This window comes from Dasypus novemcinctus, chromosome 21, assembly GCF_030445035.2.
Source record: "Dasypus novemcinctus isolate mDasNov1 chromosome 21, mDasNov1.1.hap2, whole genome shotgun sequence".
Lineage (NCBI taxonomy): Eukaryota > Metazoa > Chordata > Mammalia > Cingulata > Dasypodidae > Dasypus > Dasypus novemcinctus.
In genome coordinates this window covers 3,456,084-3,481,266 of record NC_080693.1, presented here as the reverse complement: position 1 = coordinate 3,481,266, position 25,183 = coordinate 3,456,084, and the positions used below count along the sequence as shown (strand labels likewise).

Sequence of the window (25,183 nt, the reverse complement as noted above, 5' to 3'; positions counted from 1 at the left end):
GGGGTCTCCTGCAACTTCTGAAGAGCTTGAGGCTTTAATGCTTGCAGATACCCTGAACCCAATCTTTCTTTATCTTTCATTCCCGATACCCTCGGGTCCATCAACTCCCACACATCAGAAACTTCCATCTCCCTCTCACCCACCTCCCAAATCTCCTGAAAATCTCAACGTTGACCCAGCAAGCCAAGTTCTTCCCATATCCCTCCTTGTGCGCCTCCAACTTTGCCTCCATCCTCATCCTTGCCACCACCTTCTGCCCCTCAGCCCTCTGCTTCGCCCTCTTCTGCCCCTCCGTTCTCCCCTCCTCATACTAGTTCATGAGGACTACAACCTCCCCGCTCCCCACTGTCCACCTCCACGTCTGTAAGCACAAAGGTTAACCCTTCTCCACCTCTTAATTCTACACAGATACCAACACTCCTCTCAGAAAAACAAAGTTAAAACACACATTCCCTTTTCACTCTCTATATATTATGTCATAACAACTTCTTCTACCAGCCCCATGGAAAGAATGGAAAGAAGCTGCATTTGGGCTGTAGCCACTGCCTTTGCCGATTCCCTACACACACAGGGCCCTCCCTGATGCACCCCTGGTGCTGATGCAGTTCCCGCAGCCTCCCTCCATGGGAATATCAGGCAGCCTCCAGAGACTTAGATAGTGAGGCTCACTTCCTAACCTGCATAATAGAAGGCATGAAAAAGGCAGCCCTCAAAGCACTAAATTATGACAAAATCAAAGAAATTTCCCCCAAATCAGATGAAAACCCTTTATGAATAGATTAAATGAATCACTCCTCAAGTACACTAATTTTGACCCGGATTCTGAATCCAGATGAGTACACCCCCATAGCACTTTATCACTAAGACATACCCAGATATCAGAAAAAAACAAAACAAAAAACAAAAAACAAAATGGCAGAAATTACAGGAGGCCCCTCAAACCCCTCAGAAAGACCTAATTAAAGCAGCCTTCAAGGTCTTTAACAATAGAGAGGAGGGAGCCAAATTAGAAAACCATAAACGAGATGAAGCTGAAGCCTCCCTCCTTGCTGCTGCCCTCAAAGAGTCAATTTCCAAAAACCCCATCCCTCTTCTTCCCTGTGGCCGCCACATGGATGTGCTTTAGGTGTGGGAAGGAAGGACACTGGGCTCGTGCATGCCCCAATCTAGGACCCCGCCGGGGCTTGTCTAGTGTGCTGACTTAGAGACCACTGGAAGTCAGATTGTCCCAAAAACCCAGTTTCTGGGAAAGCCCCTCCAACACGCCTTACTGGCCTAGATCATCTTCCCTTCCTGACCTACTCAGAATAACAGCAGAAGACTGACAGGTCTGGGTTTGGAGAGGCCCCTCATCTCCATCAGTAAGTGGGAACCGAGGGTTATCATCAAGGTTGGAGGTAAGCTGAGCTCCTTTTTAACTGACACAGGGGCCACGTACTTGGTCGTTTCAGAACATTCAGGATATTTAACATCTTCCTCAATGTCTACTGTGGGAGTTGAGGGTATTCCTTCCTGTCCCTTGATTACATGCCCCTCCTTGCACTACAGAAAATCTCACATTCTCACACCAATTCCTAGTTATACCATCATGCCCGTCCCCGCTTTTAGGAGGAGATATTCTATCTAAACTGCACTCCTCTAGCTCCTTTTCACTACCTTCCCCCCAAGCTAGCTTCCTTCTCCTTTTGTCCCCAGCCCCAGCCTTAACTCCTCCTTCCCCTCTTACTGACATCCCTTTATCTTACAACAGGAAGTAACTCCCAAGTCTGGAACACTGACTCTCCCTCAATAGCCTCACACCTCTCCCCTGTAAGAATCACCCTAAAAGACAGCCCTCCTTTCATCAACATTCCCCAATATCCTCTCTCCTGCAGTGCCAAGTGTGGACTTAAACCCACCATTGACAAACTGTGTCACAGTGTTGTTATGCCCACCAACTCTCCACTCAATACACCTATCCTAGTTGTTTAAAAACCTAATGGCAGTTATTGTCTAGTCCAAGACATGAGAGCTGTCAATCAAGCCACCCAGCCTATAGTCCCCTTAGTCCCCAACCCCTATAGCCTATCACATATCCCTCCCCAAACCACACATTACACAGTAACAGACCTCAAAGATGCCTTTTTCACAATCCCCCTAGATGGAAACTCTCAAAACATTTTTGCTTTTACATGGCTCTCATATTTTTCTTCATCTTTAATGCTATACTAATACCCCGAATAACCTCACTAATAATTATTCTCCTTTTCATGTGTGGTTCTTATCTCCTACAGCTTCTCGCCTGATTCATCCACCAAGTTGTTCAAACCACCCAAGAATATGTAAATGAAACCTTCCTATTACAAGAACAGTCAATAACCACCCCACAATGCAAAACCTACCAGCTGCATGAGAAGAGAACCCCTAACATCCCCTAAGAGCAGAAAGGAGCCAGAATGAGTTGATACCCCCTTTCCTCTACTCATGACTGCCTCTGCCAGAGGTGGGCTGAAGTTTATTCTTCAGAGCCCCTCTGCTGTGAAAGCTTCTCAATACATCTTTGCCTGCAATCACCCTTTCTTTCTGCCCAGTATTCCCATTACTTAGGTCCTTCATCATATACATGTAATCTAAGAGGAATGTTAGAGCTACAAGTTTGCACTGATTAACAGATCATAAGGCTGTGACTCCACTCCTATTCATTGAGCAAAGCTGCTTACTGCAGAGGACAGCACAATGGAAATGGAGCCAATAAAGACCCATCCCTTCCAGGGCCCTGCATTTCAAGAATACCCTGCCTCCTAGCCCACTACCCCCAAGCCCTGCATGAGAATAATTCACTTTTACAGCCCCTTATTAACCAGAGGCTATACTCAGAGTCTAACACTCTCTCCTCGAACTAATGCTTTCCTGCCTACTGATGTACTGTATAAATTCACATCTGCACCTTCCATGAGTGAGCTTAAGCCTCATCTTCAGACCCCTCTGCTGGGAAAGCTTCCCAGTAAACTCCTGCCTGCCTGCAATCCTCAGTCTCCATGTCCCAGTGAGCACCATTTTTTCTCTAACATAGACAACAGTATAGTGTTATTGGTCACAATTTCACAGAAGCAACCAAATCTTCTCAATTGCATTATCATTGTAATGAACTTTCACCAGAACTTTCACTTTTATAAATCAGTAATAAGTTAACTGGGCAGTTTTCAGTGTTTTGTCATCAATGGACAATTTCAATTCTGAAGCTTCACAGAAAACACATGCAATCAGCTACAGGCCACAGTGCATCACATTAAACAAAAACCCATGGAAAGGAATATGCCAGGTACTCTGGGGCACAGCTTTCTAAGGACATTGCTTAAATCACTTTGGAGAAAACACCAGTGGGCTGAGTCAAGATTCCAGAATTCTAGTGAAGAAGCCAGTGGGTTCATGAAATTGAGAGGAACAAGGTCCAATTTTACTTAAAAGAATGAGTCACACACCAAAGATAACAAGAGAATACTGAAATTTGGAAGAGACAAGTACCGTGTCATGCACAAGGGAGCCCCAATAACATTAAGTGCCAGTTTCTCATCAGAAATGTTGGGGCAAGAAGGCAGTGGGAAGATATATTTATGGAGTACTAAAAGAAAATCATTAGAACAAAAATTTTTTATATCCAGAGAAGCTCTCCTTCAAAATTGAGGGGGAGATTAAGGCATTCTCAGATAAACAAAAGCTGAGTGTTCCTCACTCTATTACCAGATTTTATTTAGGTTCTTGGCTATGCTGCAGAAGTGCATTTCAAGAGCAGGCTGGGTGAGTTATGCCAGTAATTTATTCAGGCAGGGAGGGAAGAGAAATGGGAGGAAATAACAGCAGGGGCCCCAGGTAGAGAGGAAGGGGCTGAAAAGTGATAAAGAGGGCTGATTTATGGGATACAATTTCTCATTATACGTTATAAATGCCCAGGTTTTACTTGCACTGTGATTCAAGCAGAGAGGTAGGCAGCTGCATTCCAGGTCCAGAGGCAAGAGAGCAGACTAGAGCATGCTTAGGCCCCATGCCTGCCTGCCTTTTGACCTATTAATTATCCCACCCCTTGTTAATGGAAAGGAAGGAGTTTCCAGCTGTTGACTGTTTTGATTGCTTATTTCCTCCATCCATCTCCCAAGAGGGCCAAATGATAAAGTCCTTGGGGAATATCCGGGGCCTCTCCTGGCTTCTGGAGGAAGTCTTCTTCTGAGTGGCAGAATCTTGGGAAGAGTCTTCCAGGAGCATCTTGGGGTTGCTGATGTCCACATGGACTTCTTACCAGGTTCCAGATCCAGCTACTGATTTTCTATCTTACCAGTCTGGTTCAACCCCTTGACCTGACCCACAAGAAAAAAGAAAGGGTGTTCATCATATGGAAAAAAAAGATCAAAGCAGCATTAAAAAATGAAGATCTCCAGTAAAGGTAATTACCTGAGAAATTATAAATGCCAGTACTATTTTATTGTACTTTTTGGTACATAACTCGACATATAGAATATACCACGCAAATGACTTAATAATGATAAATGTATGGTTTGGAACTCAAAACAAATCTGGATGTAATCTGTGACAACAACTTCATAAAGAGGGGAGGATGGAGGAGTACCTGAACACAGTTGGTGGATGATATTCAAGTTAGGTAGGTATCAAATCTAAAGACACTGCTACAGATTTAGATGTTCAATTAACCCCCATGGCAATCACAAAGAAAATATAAAAAAACTATGCAAAAAAGGAAATGAGAAGTGATTCAAATTGGTTTACAATCAAAAGCAAATAAACACAAAAGAAGGCAGTAAAGAATAAAATGACAAAATTTGAAGTGGCCTGTATCCGTTATTGAAGATCATGCTGAACAATTCCAATGCCCTAAAAATGCCCGACATTCCATCCATTCTATTCTTTCCTCCCCTTCCCCTCAGCACCTATGGTAACCACTAAGTTTCAATTTTTGAAGAATAACATTCGAAGTTCCTGCAATAATATTAAGGCTTGGCATACTGTCTGTTTCATTAGGTACTGCCTATGTTCTCAAGGAATTCTTGTCCCTCTAACTGAGAACACAGCCGGATGCCCCAGGATGGGAGTTTCCATTTTTTAAATTATTGTGTAGTTCTCCGCACACTATTACACACTATGACAAAATGAACACTTACATATTCCATAGACGCCTGCCCCAGGTGTCTCCTGTCCCATGTACCCTCATACCGAACACCCTACACCAGTAACCCTTCCCTGCCATATTTGCCAAAAAATCATTGCCAACAATGCAGTTTTAACCACAGACCTGCAAATCCCCAGAATCCACATGCTCCTTCCCCTGACCGTCCCATTTCCACAGACAGTCCAACCAAACCCTCCCACTCACTACTCCTCAGACCAGCACCGCTGAACCCAATCAAATCACTGTACCACTGTCACCATCACCCACTGCACAGCTACACCTTTCCAACTTATCACAGATTTTGCCTGTGTGGGCATCGGTTCACAATCCTCTACACCCTTTCATCAAAACCTATAAAAGTGTACAATCCAAAATGCAAACCATAATGTAAACAATCGACAATTATTAAGAGCAATGCTTCAATGTTTGTACATCAATTGCAACAAATGTACCATCTGCATATAAAAAGTTATTAATAGGGGAGAGGAGAAAAGGGGAAGGGTGATGGGTATATGGGAATCACCTGTATTCTCTATGAGACTTTTCAGTATCCTAAAGCTTCTTTGAAGAAAAAATGAAAAAAAATTAAACACTGGGGGAATATATAGAAGAAAATATCACTTTACACACAAGACAACATATCTTACACTGACGAAAGAAAAATATCTAAAATTTTTTTTATTATTTAAATTTTTTTTGTATTTTATTGGTTATTTTTAAACTTCTAATTATTATTTCATTTTCTTATTAATTTCATGTGGTTGTTTTCTTGGTTTCATTTTTGGAGAGGTAGGTTTTGGTTCACAGAAGGGTCTCAACAGTGGTGGGGAGGATCAGTGGTGTGGGGTGTCAGTAATGGGTATGCATGGGAAGGGGTTCAACTGTGGCATGCCTCTAAGGCATATATGCTCAAGTGATAATGTGGCATTGTCTCGGTGGGTGGAGATACACACAATAACTGAGAGAATATTGAATTCCCATCCTGTAGAGTTCTGCTACATTCTCTAATATCCAAGTACAAGGGCAGCGCCTGGTGAATGAAGACAGACCATCATGCCAGGTCCTTGATATTGATGACTCTACTTATGAACCTTTTCTTTTGAAATTGAAACTTAGCCTAATATTAGAGATTGCCCAAGAATTACCTCCTGAAAGCCTCCTTGTTACTCTCATGTGGCCTCTCTCTAATCCAAAAATGCAATACTTGCCCCCAGTGTGGGACTTGAAACCCAAGGATGGGTTCCCTCACACTGAGGGATTATTACTAAGTGCCAACTAGCAATGCAGATGGAAAAAAAGCATGACCAAAAAGGGGAAACAGTACATGCAAATGAGTTTTCTGGGCTAAGAGATTTCAAAGTGAGTTTGGAGTTCATTCCAGAGTCACAGCAGGATTTCACTGACTGCCACAGTAGACAAATGCTTCAAATAGTGGGACTTCTGAGGCTCTAGAGACATCCATAAACTATAAGACAGCTCAGGAATTCAGAACCCTGTCAGTAGCTATTACTTTGGAATTTAAGCTCCCAGTGTCATGGAATTAGACTCATTTGTGGTTTCCCTACACATGGCTCTTTTGCCCCTTCCTTTACTTAGTATTATAGTTAGTATTATACTTCACAGGTGTATGTCAAGAGACTTGAATCTTGGGTTCATCCATGTGCCAGGTAAGCCCTGAATCTCAGAATTGCAATGCCTACTCTCCAGTTCATTGGACTCACCCAGGACAACTAACAAGGAGATGATGATGGACAATGTCCATCCCAAGGAACAGAGAATGTCTACAGCTGCAAGCAAGGTAGTTTCATCCATCTGCCCCATAGGATCTAAACTAAATTATAAGCAGAATGGGCATCACCATCTCAAAATCCTCAAGCCTGGGGAATCAACAATGGACTAAAGTAGAATAACTATCATCATATTATTCTTCTAGCAATGGAAGAAATCCTATCAGTAATGTAAAGGCAGTGGCCACCAGAGGTTCTCAAGGATGGGAGAGGGAAGATTAGGTGTAATATGCGGACATTGTTGGGATATTGGATTTGTCTTGCCTCACACTGCAATGATGGGTATAGGCCATTGTGTATTTTGTCAAAACTTATAAAATTGTGTGGAACAAAGTGTAAACTGTAGTCCATGGTTAGTAGCAATGCTCCAATATATGTTCATCAATTGAAACAAATGTACCACACTAATGAAGTATGTTGTTAATGTGGGGAAGTGGGAGGGGATGGGAGGAGGGCATATGGAAATCACTTATTTTTTCATATAACATTTATGTATTGAAAGAATTTTTAAAAATAAAAAAAAAAATTAAAAGAAAAATAAATTGAAGTACAAAAAAAGTATGACCAAAATACCAAATGGCAAAATGGCAGAAATCCTGCATTGCCAGCAGTTTCATTTAAAGTAAATGGCTTATAAACTCAGCAGGTAAACGCATTAACTTCCCACCAGCATGGGACATGACTCCCAGGGATGAGCCTCCCTGGCACAGAGGGATTACTACCAAGCACCAACTGATGATGTAACTAGAAAAAGACCTTGAATAAAAGGATCAACTCAGACCAGCAGAATATCTCAGCCTACATGTAATATCAGGTGTTAAAATCTGCTTTTTGAACTTGAATAAAAGGGTGAAATGGAAAGGACAAATGAGTTTATATGGCTATGAGTCTCCAAAAAATAGTCAGGAGATCATCAGAAGGGTTGCACTAAGGCATGCCTCAGCAGGGTCCCAGAGACAGCCAAAGTAGATACAACCCCAAGTACTGGTTCTCAAGGGCTACGGAGACCTACAGGTTCTATTGTCATGGTAGATGGCTCCAGAATTCAGTGTCATGTCAGTTGGCCCTACTTTGGAGTTTGTGTTTCTGAGTGTGATGGAGTTGGACTTAGATGTGATGTTTCTACACATGCCTCTTCTGCCACTGTTACTGAACCTGTGGTTGGTGCTGGGGTTGGTGTATGCTAAGGAGACCTGAATCTCTGGACTGTCCATGTGACAGCCAGGCCCTGAGCCTCAGCAGACTTGGAACTCCTACACTCTGGTTTATTGGAGTTAACCAGACCAGCTAACAGGGAGGTGAAGAAGGTCAACCACCACACCACGGAGCCAAGAGTGCCTACAACTGCAAGCAGGAGAACTGCATCTATCGTCCATGTGGAATCTAAGCTCCCCTCTTGATATAGAGGTGGAGTGGACATAACCATCCCAGGGTCCACAGGATGGAGGAATAGAGTATGGATTAGAGTGGACTTACTGATATTCTACTATGGAACTATTGTGTTTAGTAATGGAAGAAATTGTAGCACTGATGTGGAGAAAGTGGCCACAGTAGCTGCTGAGGGCAGAAGAGATATGATGTGGGGGCATTTTCAGGTTTTGGAGTTGTCCTGCGTGATACTGTAGGGACAGATGCTGGACATGGTATGTCCTGCCATGGCCCACTGGGTGGACTGGGAAAGAGTGTAAACTACAATGTAAACCATTACCATGTGGTGCAGCAGTGCTTCAAAATGTATTCATCAAATGCAATGAATGTCCCATGATGATGAAAGAGGTTGTTGATGTGGGAGGAGTAGGGTGAGGGGGGTGGGGGTATATGGGGATCTCTTATACTTTTTTATTGTAACATTGAAAAAAACAGAGAGAAAAAAATAAAGTAAATGGCTTAAATATCCCAGTCAAAAGGCAGAAATCAGAACAATATATAAAAAAGCATGACAACTATATTCTGCTTACAAGAGACACATCTTAAATTCAAAGACATGAGGAGGTTAAATGTGAAAAAATGGAAACTATTCCATGAATATATTAAGCAAAACAGAGTGAGAATGGTTAAATTATCATCAAACAAAACAAAGTGAAATACATTTAGAAGGAACAATGGAAGACCCTATATATTGAAAAAAGAGTCAATTATAAAAATATATGTATATAATCTTGAGGTACAAAATATATGAAGCAAACATTCACAGATTTGATGTGAGAAATAGGTAGGGCTGTATTAATAGTAGTAGATTTCAATATACCACTTTCAATATTGGCTAGCATTTTCAAACTGAAGGTGAAAAAGGAAATGGAGGACTGGAATGAATCTATGTACCAACTAGCCCTAGCAGTCCTATATAGATGTTTATAACAGAAAGAGAGAGGATGTATGTGCGAGAAATATGTAATACATCTATTTGAAAGCAATAGAGTACAAATTCTTCTCAAGTGCACAAGGATTATATCCCAGATTAGGTTATATGTTATTTCACAAAACAAGTCTCAATAAATTTTGAAAGATCAAAATCATATAAAATATTGTATCTAACCACAGTGAAATGCCATTAAACTTCAGTAACTAGAGAACTAGAAAATTCACAAATATGGGGGAGTTAAGCAATACACTCTTCAAGACCCAATGGGTCAAAGAAGTCATGAGGAAATTGGAAATATCTAGAGTTGAATGAAAATGAAAACACAAAATGTCCAAACTTATGACAAATATTAGATAAGGTGACAAAAAAGGAGAGGATACAAATAATAAAAATCATTTGCATTGAAAAGGGGGAATATTACTGCTGAACTTACAGAAATAAAAAGGATTATAAGAGCATATGAAAATCAGTGTAGAGGAAGTGGACTTGGCCCAATGGTTAGGGCGTCCGCCTACCACATTATTCAGCTGTAAGAAATTCTCGATTCATGTGACATGATGATCATTGAAGACATTATGTTGAATGAAACAAAGACAGATGTACAAGGACAAATATATAATCTCACTAATAGGAATTAAATATGATGAGCAAACTCATGAAGTTAATGGCTAGAATATAGGTCACCAGAAGATAAACTGAGGTTTAAATGTGCAGGATTTATAATATGGCTGATTGTTAATGTTTGAAAATGGAGAGGTGAAGTATGAGACTGTATAAGCAAAGTGAATCCTGTGTGTAGATAATGTGTGTGATCAATAGTATAAATATAAGAGTGTTCTTCCCTGAATCAAAACAAATGCATGTTAATATCAAAAGATGTTAAAAAATAGGGTGGTAATTGGATGGAAATATACCTAAAGCAAACCTGAACTGTAGAGAATAGTAATACATTAATATTTTCCCATCAATGGCTAAAAATAAATTAAGCTAAATGAAAGAAATCAGACACAAAGTACTTTATATAGTTAGACTCCACTCATATAAAATGTGAATACAGGGAAGTGGACTTGGCCCAATGCATAGGGCATCCATCTACCACATGGGAAGTCCATGGTTCAAACCCCGGGCCTCCTTGACCTGTGTGGAGCTGGCCCATGCGCAGTGCTGATGCGTGCAAGGGGTGCCCTGCCACACAAGGGTGTCCCCCACATAGGGGAGTCCCATGCGCAAGGAGTGCCCCCCATAAGGAGAGCCGCCCAGTGCAAAAGAAAGTTCAGCCTGCCCAGGAATGGCACTGCAAACACAGAGAGCTGACACAGCAAGATGATGCAACAAAAAGAGACACAGATTCTCATGCCCCTGACAACAGCAGAAGCAGACAAAAGAAGAACACGCAGCAAATGGACGCAGAGAACAGACAACTGGGATGGGGGTGGGGAAAGGGAGATAAATAAATAAAAAATAAACCTTTTTAAAAAAGTGAATATAAATAGGTTTATAGAGATGAATTAGATTAATAGTTACATATGGTGGGGAATGCAGAGGAATTGAGTGGTGACTGCTAAGGGGTAGGGTTTGGTTTTTTTTTGAGTAATGAAAATGCTCTAAAATTGACTACAGAGATAAATGCACAATGCTGGGATTATACAAAAAGTCATTTATGTACACTTTAGTTGGACTGGATAGTATGTGAATTTATCTTAATAAACTTGCTTAGAGAAAAAAACAAAACACTTCCCAATGCAGTAAAGTCTAAGACAGTAAGGCTTCACTCATGATTTAAGTGGAATTTCTCAAGAAGATATACACATAGCCAACAGCACATGAAAAGATACACATCATCACTCGTTATCCGAGAAATGCACATCAAAACCACAATGAGATACCAATTAACATCCACTGATTTTGTTAGCTAAAAAAAAAGTAAATGTTGGTGAAGATACACAGAAATAGGAATCCTAATATTACTAGAGACATTGTAAAATGGTGCAGACACTGTGGAAACCAGCTTGGCAGTTCCACAAAAAGGTAAACAGAATTACAGATGACCCAGCAATCCCACTTCTTGGGATTGCAGAGACTCAGATAGTTATTGGGACACCAATATTTACAGCAGCATTGTTCAAAGTAGACAAATGGTAGAAGCAACACAAGTGTCCATTAGTAGGTGAATCAATAAACAAAAAGTGGTATGCACACATTGGAATAATATTCAGTCATAAAAGTGGAGGATGTCACAATGCATACTACAACATGCACGAACCTTGAAGACATAATGTTTTGGAAAATAACCCAGACACAAAATGACAAATATTGTCTAATCTTTGTTTATATGAAATAATGGAAGAAGGACATTTCATAGAGGCAGGTAGATTTTATGTTATCAAAGGCTGGAGGGGAGGAGAGAGAGGTGGTACTGTTTAATGGGTACAGAGTTTCTGTTTTAGGTAATGAACATTTGGGGTACTGGATACTGGTGGTTAGCACAACATCATGAACATAATTCAGCTCACTGAATTGTCCCCTTGAAAGTGCTGAAATGGGAAATTACGAGTAATATATATGGAACCACAAGTACAAGTTTAAAAAAAAATATTAGTAGCTTACACTCATGAGAATGGATATTAAAAATAAATAACGGCAAAGATGGAGAAAATCAGAGAGCCCTGTACATTGCTAAAGGGAATAAAAAATGATGCTACATACACCGTGGAAAACAGTTTGGAGGAAACAGAATTGTCACATGACCTTGCATATACCCGAAAGAATGGAAGAGCAGGAACTCGAACAGATAGTTTTACACCACTGCTCACAGCAGCATTTTCATAATAGCCAAAAGATGGATGGAACCCAAGTATCCATTCACAGGTAAGTGGATAAAAAATCTGATACATACATACAATGGAATATTATTCAGTTGTAAAAAGAATGTAGTCCTGATACATGCTACAACATGAATGAACTAGAAGACATCACACTGAGTGAAATGTCAGACAGAGACATACTGCATAAGCTCACTCATTTGAAACAAATGGAATGGGCAAAGTTCAGAGACAAAGTAGATTACAGCTTACCTGGTGCAGTGCAGAGGGGCAAGAAGAGTTAACACAGAATGGATACAGGGTTTCTGTTTAGGGTGATAGGAAAGTTCTGGTAATGGATGGTGGTGACCTTAGCACAGGGTCAGTGTAATTAATCCCACTGAATGGTATGCGTGGGATTGGTTGAGATAGTTAAGTATACATTGTATATGTTTCCACAATATAAGAAAAGAGCAACTAAAGTCATGGACAATTCGGAGCAATATATGATCCTAGACGAGATCTAATAATGGAGGAAAAAAGACACAGAGACATTACTGGGACATATTAAAAATTGGAATAGAGACTTATAGCAATATTGCCTTATAGCAATATTAAACATTTTAAATTTAACAGTACATAAGGCAGTTACATTAGTGAAGATTCTAGTTCTGAGGAAATGTACATGGAATATTGTGTTCAAGGAGCAAGGTGTATCTACCTACCCTTAAATGTGTGGGAGGGAGGGAGAAGGAAGGAAAGAAAGGAACTGCAAATATGGCAAAATATTAAAAACGGTGGCTCTAGGTATGAGAAGCAGGAATGTATGTCAGTATTCTTTATTTCTGTAATCATCCTATAAGTTAGAAATTATTTTGATAATGTTTAAAATAGAGAAAAACAGAAATGAGAAGGGAATTAAAATGGTCCACTACAAAGTTTCAATTAAAAACATTGACCAAAAATACATGTAAAATACAAGTGTCAATTTTAATTCTTTTGCTGTAAGTAATTTGATATATTGTGGCAGTCTCTGCTGTATTTAGTTAATACTTTTTCTGTAATTACTTCAATGAAGCAAAGTTAGGCATATATAAACAATGATACAACCATTTATTGCCTATAAGAGACCCACTTGACTTTTTTTAGGAGGTACTGGGGATTGAACCTGGGACTTCATACACGGGAAGCAGGTGCTCAAACACTAAGCCACGCCCACTCCCCAAGACTCATTTTTTTTTAACATATTTTTATTTTTAAAAGATATGTAGGTCACACAAAATGTTACATTAAAAAATACAGGAGCTTCCTACATGCCCCACTCCCCACAACCCCCACTCCTCCCACATCAACAACTTCTTTCATTAGTGTAGCACGTTCATTTCATTTGATGAATACATTTTGGAGCACTGCTACGCAGCATGGATTATAGTTTACATTGTAGTTTACACTCTCTCCCAGTCCATTCAGTGGGTTATGTCAGGATAATGTCCCTCTTTGTCCCAGTAATATCATTCAAGACAACTCCAAATCCCAAAAATGCCCCCATATCACAACTCCTTGAACCTCGCTCTGCGTTCAGCAACTCCAGTGGCCATTGTCGCCACATCAATGATACAATTTAGTCCATTTTTAGAGTCTCAATAATTTTATAGTAAAATACAGTAAGTCTACTCTAATCCATATTTTACTCCTCCATCCTGAGGACCTTGGGAAGGTGATGCCCATTCCACCTCTCAATTGAGAAGGGGCTTCGATCCCATATGGCTGCTGGATAGGACTCTTGTGCCCACAGCTGTAGATTCTCTTGGTTCCCTGGTGTGGTGGTTGTCCATCCTCACTTCCCTGTCAGCTGACCTGGGTAAATCCAATGAATTGGAGAGGAGGTATTGCAACACCTCTGAGGCTCAGGACCCAGCTTGCACATGGACAGCCCAAAGATTCAAGTCTTCTGGGCATACACCAACCCCAGCACCAACCAGAGGTTCAATATAAGGGACAGAAGAGGCACATGTAGAGAAGTCGCATCTGAATCCAACTTCATAACATTCAGGAGCACAAATTCCAAAGATGGGCCCATAGGCAAGGAACTGAACTCCGGAGCCACCTGCCATGACCATAGGACCTGGGTGTTCCATAGTCCTCAAAGCACCACCACCTGGGTTTGTATCTACTTTGGCTGTCTCTGAGACCCTGCTGAGACATGCGTAAGCACGACCCCTCTGATGACCTCCCAGCACATTTAAGTCTCTTAAGATTATGAACTCATTTGTCTTTATCATTTCCCCCTTTTATTCAAGGTCTTTTTCTAGTAGATTCACAAGCCATGCTTGGCAGTAATCCCTCAGTGCCAGGGAGGCTCATCCCCATGAGTCATGTCCCACGCTGGGACATGAGTTTGGCTGAGTTTGACTTAGAGAGTGGCCACATTTGAGCAACATGGAGGCTCTCAGGAGGTAGCTCTTAGGCACCCTGCAAAACCAGGCCAAGTTGAAATTACAAGCACAATAGGCTCATTAAGCATAGTCATCAGTATTGAGGGCTCATCATTGGGCCATCCTTCTGCACTGGTCATTGCCCTCACACTTGGTTGCTTTCCCATTGGGGAACGTGATAGAGTTCCCCAGGAAGGGAACCCTACACTCCCTCAGTTGTGTGAATCTCAACCCACTGTGTCAATACCCAATGAATATCCAAACATATCTATATACCCTATACACATGCCCAGGTGAACTCCTTTCCATGCATCACCCATCAATGACACCCCACAACAATGCTCCTCCCCTGCCATAGTTGAATCCTGTTGTGATCCAAAACTTTTTAAAACATTAAGCCTAATATATTGCCAAATTCAATAACAGAAAAATGAGGTAGTAATGATAGGTTTAAATATTAGAAATAAAATACATAATTTATAAAAACTAAAGTAAAAAACCACTGAAGTACACCTGGTCCCCAGAGCCACTTCATTTTTTTTTAAAATTATTTATTTATTTATTTTTAAATTTACATTAAAAAAAAATGAGGTCCCATTCAACCCCACCGCCCCCACCCCCCACTCCCCCCACAGCAACACTCTCTCCCATCATCATGACACATCCATTGCACCTGGTAAGTTCATCTCTGAGCATCACTGCATCCCATAGTCAATGGTCCACATCATAGCCCAGACTCTCTCACGTTCCATCCAGTGGGCCTTGGGGGGATCTACAGTGTCCCGTAATTGTCCGTGAAGCACTATCCAGGACAACTCCACGTCCCGAAAACGCCTCCACATCTCATCTCTTCCTCCCGTTCCCCACACCCAGCAGCCCCCATGGCTACCGTTCCCACACCCATTCCACATTTTCTCTGTGGACATTGGATTGGTTGTGTCCATTGCACACCTATGTCAAGTGAGGGCTTAGATTCCACATGGGTAATGGATGCACTCCTCCCGCTTCTAGTTGTAGACACTCTAGGCTCCATGTTGTGGTGGTTGACCTTCTTCAACTCCATGTTAGCTGAGTGGAGTAAGTCCAATAAATCAAAGTGTAGGAGCTGAAGTCTGTTGAGGCTCTGGGCCTGGGTGTCATATTATCAGTCCAGAGATTCAAATCCCCTACATATATCTTAAACCCAGCACCAACTACAATTCCAATAAAGTAGCATGCAAGTCTTGTGAAAAGAGATCCCCTCTGAGTCCAATTCCATCACGCAGAAACACCAGCTCCAAAGAAGGGCCATCTATCATGGCAGTGAACCCCTTCTGCCATGACCACAGAACCCGTGGGTCTCTTTATCCCTCAAAAGAACCAATACCTGGGGTTGTATCTACCTTATCTGTCTCTTAGACTCTGTTCAGTTGTACATAGGGGTATTCCTTGTGACAACCTCCAGACTCTTTTTTACAGACTCACAGCCTTATAATCTCATTTCTCCTTTCCATTTCCCCCTTACATTAGGTCAAACCGCTTCCCGAAGTCATGTTATTATATGTAGACAGGTATATTCTGCTGTTCCGCATTGAATCTTTAATTCAAGGTCATTTTCTAGTTGCTTCTTCAGCTGGTATGTGGTAGTGATCCCTCAGTGCCAGGGAGGCTCATCCCCGGGTGTCGTGTCCCACGCTGGGGGGAATGCATCACATCTACAAGCTGAGTTTGGCTGTGAGAGTGGCCACATTTGAGTAACATGAAGGCTGTCAGGAGGAAACCCCCAGGCACAATGCTACTCTAGGCCTTGTTCTTACTGCAGGTGTATAGGCTCAAAAGTGTAGCCATTAGTATCAAGAGCCCACTGTTGGGCCCTCCTTCCTTCCTGGTTCTTGCCATTGCACCTGGAGGATTGCCGCTGCTCTCCCAGGGCCGACAACAGTGACCCTCCGGCCAGGAGCCCAGTACCCCCCCAGCTGTTGTTTTTAATTGTTTCCACTATGAGTATATATAGACATTACCATATACCCTGGGCATATGCCCTGTATAACTCCCTGTCAACCATATATATCTTGTCAATAACATCCCATATCAGTATTCCTCCGCTGCCATTGTTGAACCACTCTGTGATCCAAAACTTCCCGTAAAGTGAATCCCAACATAATGTCAGCTTCAGAAGAGTCTTAGATCACCAAAATTCATATACAATATACAGTATTTCCCCAGATCCACCATAAAACCTTTTCCCTTCCACAGCAATAATCTTTTAACTTATTCATATCATATTTCCTGAAACTGATGTACAGATTCCAAAACTATAGTTTTCAAACAAGGTAACATTTGTGCTATGTGGTCCATACTTTAGGTTGTACAGTTTTCTAAATTTTTTAGTAATCCTGTTTTGTCTTATGGATTTCATTATTAGTCTGTCATCCCCTATATGTTTTTGGTGTAATATTACCTGTTTTATATTCATCCTTGTGTACACTCACATAACTCCTCTTTTGCCCCCTTATTTACCTTTGTTCCATCCATTGCACATCCATTTTCCCCTCCCCTTAGGGCCCACAATGCCTGCTAATCTAATGCCCTGGGAGCCGTCCTTTCTCACGAGAGATACAGTTCTCTCTATTTGACGGCATTAGTCTTCCCCAGGATATGGGTCCACCCCACCCAATGGTAGAACCCACCTTGGCAAAATGAGCCTTCAGCTATTCCCTCCGGAGTCCGTCCCGCATCAGACCATACCCCCTGAGTGTCCTAACCAGGTAACCCTCCTACTTATACTTTGATACGTTTTACTCAACATTTAGTTCTCAACGAACTTCTGACACTCTCCCATGTTTGTATGTTGCCCCTCCCTCCCACCTATTTCTTGGACAATATTACCCCTCTTCCCATCCCCAGCCCCCCTCAAACCCAGAAAACCCCACCCGAAGGTAACCCCTTGCCCCCATTTTGTCCCTTCTTTGTGCTCATACTTACTGCCAGCTCATCACAGATTCCACCCCTGCAGACATTAACTCACATCCTTCCTCCACCCCCCAATTTCCAGTAAGCCACTTTTCCAGACTCTAGCTCTCTGAGGCAGTTAACTTATTTCATATCATTGAGGTCATATAGTATTTGTCCTTCAATGCCTGGGTTGCTTCACTCAACATAAGATTCCCAGAGCCACTTTAGAACCAAAGGCCCAGAGAGGTTGAAAGTGAGAAAGTTGGCAACAGTACTGAAATACGGCAGGCAGATAATTATGAAAAGTTAGGCTCACTTGAGTAATAGCAAACAAAATTAAAGCAACCATGTCTACAAAAGACAAAGTATTTATATATTCATAAAAGGGTCAATATCAAGAACATACAATAACTAAAAACATACATACATGGAACAACAGAGCACTTAAATATAGAGAGGAAAAAATGACGTATTTTAAGTGAGAAATAGATCTATCATAATAGTTGGAGAATTTAATTTTCCACTTTCACAAATGGATAGAAAAACTAGACAGACAATCATTAAGGATAGAGAGGACTTGAACAACTCTATAAGCCAACTAGATCCCACAGAATATATTCTTCTCAAGTTCACATGGAATATTTCTAGAATAGACCATATGTTACCCCACAACATATATAAAAACACTGAAACATGAAGTATCTTCTTTCACCAAAGTAGAATGAAACTAGAAATCAAAAATAGAAGGTAAATTAGAAAGTTTCACAAGTATGTGGAAACTCAATAGCACACATGAATCTATGGTTCACAAATGAAATCATGAGAGGAATTAGACAACACCTTGAGAGAAACAGAAATGAATACACAACATATCAAATCTTAAAAGATGCACTGAAAACATTAACAGAGAAATTTATAGCAAAAAGCAACTTTATTTAGAAAGAATAACCATCTCAAATCAATAACATAATTTTATATCTTAAGGAAATACACAAAGAAGAGCAAACTAAATCCAAAGCTGGAAATAAAGATTAGAGCGGAGATGAATGAAACAATAGAAAAACAATAGAATCAACACAACTAAAAGTTAGTTCTGTGAAAAGATCAACAAATAAGAAAATCCTTTAGGTAGATGGGTTGAGAATAAAAGAAAAGAACAATCTATTCACTAAAATGAGTAATCAGAGTGGTGACATTTCTAAAATGGGTTTTAAGAGTACACTACAAGCAATTGTGCCTGAACAGATATCTTTGACAACATGGACCAATTCCTAGAAATGCATCTTACCTTCTTTGTAATATTTGCTCTTAAAAATTCACTGCTCTGAAAAAAATACTTTTGGGGCATATGTTTTAAAACATACTTTAGGTAATCATGTATTGTAGTTTTTAAATAACCCCTATTTTTTTTTTTTTTTTTTTTTTTTTTTTTTAAAGATTTATTTATTTATTTAATTGCCCCCCCTCCCCTGGTTGTCTGTTCTTGGTGTCTTTTTGCTGCGTCTTGTTTCTTTGTCCGCTTCTGTTGTCGTCAGCGGCACGGGAAGTGTGGGCGGCGCCATTCCTGGGCAGGCTGCTCTTTCTTTTCACGCTGGGCGGCTCTCCTCACGGGCGCACTCCTTGCGCGTGGGGCTCCCCCACGCGGGGGTCACCCTTGCGTGGCAAGGCACTCCTTGCGCGCATCAGCACTGCGCATGGCCAGCTCCACACGGGTCAAGGAGGCCCGGGGTTTGAACCGCGGGCCTCCCATATGGTAGACGGACGCCCTAACCACTGGGCCAAAGTCCGTTTCCCTCCCCTATTTTTATGTTACCCTTTTTCTTTCCATCTGGCCATTTCGCAACATTCTTAAGGGAGGATGTTGGATATGTGGATCATGACCTAAACCTTCTTTGAAGACATAATGAACAAAAAGACGCTGAGGAAGAAATGTAAGAAATTACCACTGTACATACAGGACAAGTTATTACAGTGATGAAAGGGAAAACATTACAAATAAATTATTTTTAATATTTTTCATTTTAATACCCCAATTTTTTTTACATTTAGTTTTAGTTTTGCTAAATGATTACACATTTTATTTATGTTTAAACCTATCATTACTACCTCATTTTCCTATTAATCTAATTGGCAATATACTTGGTTTCATTTTTTAAGAAGTTTTGGATCACAGAAGGGTTACAACTATGGCAAGGGAGGAGCACTGGTGTGGGCTGCTCAGTGATGCAAGATAAATGACAGGAAGTTCACCTGGGCTTACATATAAGGTGTATTAATATGTTCAAATGTTCATGGGGAATTACCACAGTGGGTAGAGATGCACACGAAAGAATACTGAACTCCCATCCTGGGGATTTCCACCACATTCTCTAATGGAACAGCAACAATTCCCCAAATACAGGGCCAACGACCACTGAAAAAGGATGGTCCCTTTCAACCTGAAAGCAAAGAGAAAATTAAGGAATTTGAAAAAGACTCATCATGATTTCAAATATTATTACACCCCACCCACTTGGTAGGTGCCATGGCAGCCACCAGTAAGAAACTGGGAGAGGATGGTGGCTTGCGAGGCTGGTCAGCTTGGGTTTAGGTCTCCTTGCAGTTCTCAGAAATCAAGCTGGTTGCCAAGTGTGGGAGAAGCAGCAGCAGAGGCAGAGGCTCTGCTGCGTCACTCTCCTCTCCCTTACCTTGGACTGGGGAAGGCCAGATGACCCAGGTGGCTGGAGGGGAGTATGCTGCCCCAGAATGGTAATTCTCTACACCAGGATATGGAGGCTGTTCAATGACCAGAAGCACAAAGTTATCATTGCTGGACTGGATAATGCAGAGAAAACTACCATCCTTTATCAATTTTCTATGAATGAAACTGGGCATACTTCCCCTACAAGAGGAAGTGTAGGAAGCAATATAGAAGACATAGTGCATTAGGACCTAAAAAAAGGCTTGTTTGCTGATTTTTACTAATAAACAAGATGTTAAAGAATGTATGACTAAAGCAGAAATCTCCCAGTTTTTGAAACTAACTTCTATTAAGGGTCACTAATGACATATCTAAGCATGCTGTGCTGTTACTGGCTAGGTATTGTGCCACGGACCTGAATGTATGATGTCAAAATTTAAGATTAGATGATCTCTACCAACCTCTTTTCATAGACTTTACTAGAAGGCTGCAAAAATTAATGGCTTAGATACATTTATAATAAACTCATTGAAACTTTTTCAATACAAAAACAAAGATGAAATCTTACCTTCCAATTTGTTTTCTCCTTAATTCCTTTCAAAGTAAGGACTTAAAACTGTGACTGACACTTTTCTCATAATGAATCCTCTCAGGACACTGGGTAGCCTGTGGTAAGTATAAGAGAAAGGAAGGCCACTAACTTGAAGAACTTTACTATCAGTAAAAACCTCCCTAATTGCATGTTCTCTTGTTCTAAGTCAAGATACAAATCAGCACACTCAGTTTCCAATATTTTAAAAGTGTGATGTTTCTTACGAAAAGTATTTTTCATAAGGTTGTATATGTATTGCGTATATATCTCAAGTTCAAGTTAATGGCTTTGATTTATGTTCTAAACAAAAGTGATTAAGGAGCACAAGAATTAGTAATATCCTTAGTTGTAACCATATACTGGCATTGGTGTTAAGGGCCATTTTGTACTTTTCTCCTTAGGCTCTTGGCATTATAATATTTTAGTGTTGGTCAAATCATATGGAAATGTACCACAACTGAACAAGTCATATATCAGATTCCTGGCTTCAGTTTTACCACAGGGTAGAATTACACAGCAATAATTATAAAATCATTGCATAGGTCTGTATGTCACCTATATTACTGAATGACTGAATAAATAAAATAAAGTCACTCATTCATTGTGATTTAAATTATCAAGTATTTTTTTCAACATTAATTGCAAACTGTGGTGTGAAACCTGTCTATTCAAGAAGTAATTATCTGTGTGCATTTCAAGTAAATTTGAGAAGAAAAGTGAAGTACCTTTTCAAAGCAACAACAGTAATTTCTTAAATGGAGTATATTGAGATTTTCAAATTTCTATTAGTTGTCTGTATCTTGTTCTACCACATGAATACACTGTTTGGCAATTTAAAAAACACAGATATTGTTACAGTTACATGCCTACAAAAGATACGCATGTACAAAATGAGATTGTAGGCATACTGATTTCACCTTACCATGGAAATATACAAAATTAAAGTCAGATTTTGTATTTTCTACAGGAGAAATTTACCTTCGCTGAATACATATGACTTACAAAACAACAGTTTCTGACGCAGCTCTTAAATAAAGTGATAATTTAAGTCCTGGACATATTTCAATTTAGGTACTTTTCAGCAGTATGCAATAGTAGGTATTGAAAACCACAATTGGGTCTTGAACTTCAAAAACTGAATTCTGTTGATGCATAAATTTTACTTAGTGCAACTTACTACAACTGGAAGGCGAAGTATCTTGTAAAATCTTCATAACAAACAACTAACCAATTTAAAGGGTATAATCCCGGGACATTGACTACATTCTCATGGTGTGCAGGTATCACCTCTAGGTATTTTTTAAACAGTAACAGTCACACTGCAAAAAAGGACATGTCAGCAAGCTAAACTTGAAGTAATAGAAAATTCTGACGTTTTCATGAGAAATTGTGCAATATGGCAGTTTTGTCCTTGAAAACAAGATAAATTAAAAGTAACATTAATGAACTTAGGGAGCTCATATGGGCCCAGGGGTTGAGCGCCCGCTTCGCCTCCTACATGTGAGGTCCCAGTTCGGTTCCGGTGCCTCCTTAAAACCAAACAAAAAACCACCATTGAGGAACCAGAGTGGCTCGGTGGTGTACTGCCAGCTTCCCACACACAAGGTCCCGAATTCACTCCCCAGCCTTGGTACCTTAAATAAAAAATTTACTCAAAAGTTTGCTTTGATTAAAGTCAGAAATATAAAATTATTATAAATGTTGGTATGTGGGTTACTAACGCTTAAAGGTAATGCTGGGAGCTGCACTGCCCCTACTTGTAAGTCTGTCAACATTTCCTTCAACTCTTGTCAGGGGTGCAGGAACAGCCGCCCCTCTGTGACCACCGAGGGCGCCGCGCACGAGGAGCGCCCCTTCCCTCAGCCCAGGGCTGGGCTACGCCCGCCCCCGACCTCTCCACTGGAAGCTGCAGTACTCTCCTACCCTTTCAGGCTGTAGACGTCCTTCCTCTCTGAAGCTCCGTCAGGATTGTCTCCAGCAAGCGTCCTGAACCCGCACACGCCCGACAGCACGCCCGGCTCGAGCTGGCGGCCTCAGTGAGCGGGGGCTCTGGGCGAACACGCCTCCTGCGCGTCCCCTGAGGAGACGATGAACTAACGGGGGTGGCGCAGGAACCCAAGTCCTCCGCTCACGTTAGGGAAGAAAGCGCTGGAAGCACCGCCACGCCCACCGCCGAGTAGCCCCGTCCTGGCAGCTCCCCGCGGCCGCGCAGGAACTAGGCCTTCCACCTCCCGGCGCGGGTGTTCCTCCCGCAGGAACGTGGGGGCGTTTCCGGGGTTTCCTCAGGAAAGGCGGCAGCGCGCCCCCTGCAGGCCGGCGGGCCACAGCACAGGAAGCGCCGGCCCAGCTGGGTGGTGGAAACGTGGCCCTCACCTGCCTGCCCCGCGCCTTCATCTCTAAGACGGTGTTGGGAGCGTTCAGGGCCAGTCTGCGGAGCCTGGTGAAGTGGACTCCTCAGCGCAGTGACCCTGAAGCTTCAGGGGGAAGGGCCCGCAGAAGGAGCAGGATCCAGGAGCCTCCAGCCCAAGCCCAGGCACCCGGGTCCACAGCAGTCCTGGACCCAGGCTTTATCCCCGACCCGTGAGGGATCGCAGGAGAAAGCTCCCGGTGCAGCACAAAGCCTGCATGTGACTTCCCACATCACTCCGCTTAGCAGAGTCCTCCTGCCTCCATGGCACCAACCCCTGGCCTGTCCAGTCAGGAGATGGCCACAGTTTGCTGGTCCAGGAGCTCACTGCCACCTGGAGGCTTGGCAGGCCCAGAACAGTGCAACCAGCCCAGGGTGCAGGGAGATGTGGGTGCACAGAAGCCCAGCTGGGCCTGCCCGGGGTTTACTACCTTCCTTCTGAACTCAGAAGTTTCCTGGGGAATATCCAACATAAAACCTGTCTCAGCAGGTAAGTCGCCATATGTTGAAGTAAAAATCCTTTCATATTATTTTTTCCTTCTGCATTCATCACTCCAATCATTATTAGAGCTTTTTCATTATTTCAATAATAATAAAAAAGCAAACAAGAAAATTCTTCACTTCTCAGTTTCTTTTTCTTTTCCTGTACCTAGCTGCAATTTCTGGCTGTTCTTCAACAATTATTTATTTATTAAGCAGTTTTATTGAGATATATTCACGAACCATATGATCTATCTAAAGTGTATAATCAATGACTTTTAGTAGAATCACAATATTGTGCAATCATCATCATAAAAAATTTTAGATTTATTTCATTACTCCAAGGAGAAAAACTCCTCACACCTTAGTATGCCTTCCCTAGCCCCAATTAACCACTAACCTAATTGCATCTTTGAGTTTCTTTCTATTAGTCTATTTAAGAGGAATCTTAAAATATGTTCCACAATATATGTAGTTCATAGTAATGAAATTGTACAGTATTTGTCCTTTTGTGTCTGGCTTGCTTCACTCAGCATAATGTCCTTGATGTTCACCCATGTTGTCATATGCTATATGACTACACTTCTTCTTCTTACAGCTGCGTGATATTCCATCATGTGCATCCACCACAGTTTGTTTATCCATTCATTGGTTGATGTACACCTGGGTCGTTTCCATCTTTTTGCAATCCTGAATAATGCTGCTTGGAACATGGTGTGCAGATGTTTGTTTGCATCGCTACTTTCAGTCCTTCTACAGGTATATACTCAGTGGTGATATTGCAGGGTCATGTGGCAAATCTTTATGCAAATTCTTTTAGGAATTGCCAAACAGTCCTCCACAGTGGCTGTATATTCTGCATTCCCACCAACAGTGAATAACTGTTTCCATCTGTTCACATCCTCTCCAACACTTATATTTGTCTGTCTTTTTAATAGTGGCAATTCTCATAAGTGTGAAATGATATCTCATTGTAGTTTTTTTTTTTTAATTTCTCTTCCCTTCCCCAACCACTCCCGCACCCCCCAATTGTCTGCTCTCTGTGTCCATTTACTGTGAGTTCTTCTGTGTCTGTGCGGATTCTTGTCAGGGGCACCCAGAAACTGTGTCTCTTTTTGTTGCATCATCTTGCTGCATCAGCTCTCCATGTGTGCGGTGCCGTTCCTGGGCAGGCTGCACTTTTTATGCACTGGGCGGCTCTTCTTATGGGTGCACTCCTTGGGCATGGGGCTTCCCTACATGGGGAACACCCCTGCGTGGCACGGCACTCCTTGTGTGCATCAGTGCTGCTAGTGTGCCAGCTCATCACATGGGTCAGGAGGCCCTAGATTTGAACTTTAGACCTCCCATGTGGTATGTCGACGCCCTATCCGTTGGGCCAAAACCACTTCCTCATTGTAGTTTTAATTTGCAATTCCCTAATCATTTGTTATGTTGAATATTTTTTACATGTTTTTTTGCCATTTTTATTTCTTCTTTGCACAAATGTCTATTCAAATCTTTTGCCTGTTTTTAAATTGGGTCGTTTGGCTTTTTTTATTGAGTTG

The 25,183-nt window shown here is 41.5% G+C and overlaps 1 long non-coding RNA gene across 3 annotated transcripts; it reads right to left on the bottom strand.

The window, feature by feature from the left end:
• Positions 1–13,445: 13,445 nt before the first annotated feature.
• LOC111761807 (uncharacterized) lies at positions 13,446–22,925 on the bottom strand. 3 transcript variants are annotated; one of them, XR_002795065.3, is made up of 4 exons: positions 22,673–22,925; positions 20,726–20,823; positions 20,165–20,252; positions 13,446–13,965 (listed from the first exon to the last, which is right to left on the bottom strand). It is a non-coding gene; the product is annotated as an uncharacterized lncRNA (long non-coding RNA). The 3 variants fall into 3 exon arrangements; XR_002795063.3 differs by lacking the exon at positions 13,446–13,965 and adding an exon at positions 14,532–14,580; XR_002795064.3 differs by lacking the exon at positions 13,446–13,965 and adding an exon at positions 19,511–19,915.
• Positions 22,926–25,183: the final 2,258 nt, after the last annotated feature.